The sequence below is a fragment of the Arachis hypogaea genome, chromosome 11 (genome assembly GCF_003086295.3).
Source record: "Arachis hypogaea cultivar Tifrunner chromosome 11, arahy.Tifrunner.gnm2.J5K5, whole genome shotgun sequence".
Classification (NCBI taxonomy): Eukaryota; Viridiplantae; Streptophyta; class Magnoliopsida; order Fabales; family Fabaceae; genus Arachis; species Arachis hypogaea.
This window is the reverse complement of record NC_092046.1, coordinates 103,704,336-103,706,737: the sequence shown is the minus strand read 5'-3', so window position 1 is coordinate 103,706,737 and position 2,402 is coordinate 103,704,336. Positions and strand designations below refer to the sequence as shown.

At 42.2% G+C, this 2,402-nt stretch overlaps 1 non-coding gene across 1 annotated transcript; it reads right to left on the bottom strand.

The window, feature by feature from the left end:
- Nucleotides 1–482: 482 nt before the first annotated feature.
- LOC112725666 (small nucleolar RNA R71) lies at nt 483–590 on the bottom strand. The gene has a single exon (XR_003164758.1). It is a non-coding gene; the product is annotated as a small nucleolar RNA R71 (small nucleolar RNA).
- Between the last annotated feature and the right edge of the window lie 1,812 nt (nt 591–2,402).

Genomic DNA, 2,402 nt, shown 5'->3' with positions numbered 1-2,402 from the left:
CCTTGAAGAGAAAGCTAAGAGAAGCTAAAACACAATTCTCTCTAGGGGGCCTAATAGAGCTCTTCAAGGAGGAAGAAGCCATGGCAGCCGAAAACGACAATGCCAACAATGCAAGGAAGGTGCTTGGTGACTTTACTGCACCTACTACCGACTTCTATGGGAGAAGCATCTCAATCCCTGCCATTGGAGCAAACAACTTTGAGCTTAAGCCTCAATTAGTTTCTCTAATGCAACAGAATTACAAGTTTCATAGACTTCCATTGGAAGATCCTCATCAGTTCATAGCTGAATTCTTGCAAATCTGTGACACTGTCAAGACCAATGGGGTTGACCCTGAAGTCTACAGACTTATGCTCTTCCCTTTTGCTGTAAGAGACAGAGCTAGGACATGGTTGGACTCACAACTTAAAGAAAGCCTGAACTCTTGGGAAAAGCTAGTCAATGCCTTCTTGGCAAAGTTCTTTCCACCTCAAAAATTGAGTAAGCTTAGAGTGGAAGTCCAAACCTTCAGACAGAAGGAAGGTGAATCCCTCTATGAAGCCTGGGAAAGATACAAGCAATTGATCAGAAGATATCCTTCTGACATGCTTTCTGAATGGAGCATCATAGGTATTTTCTATGATGGTCTGTCTGAACTATCCAAGATGTCATTGGATAGCTCTGCTGGAGGATCTCTTCATCTGAAGAAGACGCCTGCAGAAGCTCAAGAACTCATTGAAATGGTTGCAAATAACCAATTCATGTACACTTCTGAAAGGAATCCTGTGAATAATGGGATAGCTCAGAAGAAAGGAGTTCTTGAGATTGATACTTTGAATGCCATATTGGCTCAGAATAAAATATTGGCCCAACAAGTCAATATGATTTCTCAGAGTCTGTCTGAAATGCAAGCAGCAACAGGCAGTACTAAGGAAGCTTCCTCTGAAGAAGAAGCTTATGATCCTGAGAACCCAGCAATGGAAGAGGTGAATTACATGGGAGAACCCTATGGAAACACCTAATCATCCAAATCTCTCATGGAAGGATCAACAGAGACCTCAATAAGGTTTCAACAACAATAATGGTGGAAGAAATAGGTTTAGCAATAGCAGGCCTTTTCCATCATCTTCTCAGCAACAGACAGAGAACTCTAAGCAAAGCGACTCTGACTTAGCAACCATTGTCTCTGATCTAATTAAAACCAGTCAAAGTTTCATGACTGAAACAAGGTCCTCCATTAGAAATTTTGAGGCACAAGTGGGACAGCTGAGTAAGAAAATTATTGAACTCCCTCCTAGTACTCTCCCAAGCAATACAGAAGAGAATCCAAAGAGAGAGTGCAAGGCCATAAACACGTCTCATATGGCCGAACCTGGAGAGGAGGAAGAGGCAGTGATCTCCACTAAGGAAGACCTTAATGGACGTCCACTGACCTCCATGGAGTTCCCTGATGAGGAACCATGGGAATCTGAGGCTCACACTGAGACTATAGAGATTCCATTGAATTTACTTCTGCTATTCATGAGCTCTGATGAGTATTCTTCCTCTGAAGAGGATGAAGATGTTACTGAAGAGCAAGTTGCTAAGTATCTTGGAGAAATCATGAAGTTAAATGCCAAGTTATTTGGTAATGAGACTTGGGAGGATGAACCCCCCTTGTTCATCAAAGAACTGGATGACTTGACTAGGCAGAGATTACCTCTGAAGAGACAAGATCCTGGAAAATTTTCAATACCTTGTACCATAGGCACCATGACCTTTGAGAAGGCTCTGTGTGACCTAGGGTCAAGCATAAACCTCATGCCTCTCTCTATAATGGAGAAGCTACGGATCATTGAGGTACAAGCTGCAAGAATCTCACTGGAGATGGCAGACAATTCAAAGAAACAGGCTTATGGACTTGTAGAGGATGTCTTGGTAAAGGTTGAAGACCATTACATCCCTGCTGATTTCATAATCCTAGAGACTAGGAAGTGTATGGATGAATCCATCATCCTTGGCAGACCCTTCCTAGCCACAGCAAAAGTTGTGATTGATGTTGACAGAGGATAATTGATCATTCAAGTGAATGAAGACTCCCTTGTGTTTAGAGCTCAAGGATATCCCTTTTTCACCATGGAGAGGAAGCATGAAGAGCTTCTCTCAATACAGAGTCAAACAGAGCCCCACAGTCAAACTCTAAGTTTAGTGTCGGGAGGCCACAACCAAACTTTAAGTTTGGTGTTGAACCCCCACATTCAAACTCTAAGTTTGGTGTTGGGAGGTTCCAACATTGCTCTGAACATCTGTGAGGCTCCATGAGAGCCACTGTCAAGCTATTGACATTAAAGAAGCGCTTGTTGGGAGGCAACCCAATTTTTACTTATCTATGTTAAATTTCTATTTTCTTTTGTTATTTTATGTTTTCTGTAGGTTGATGATCA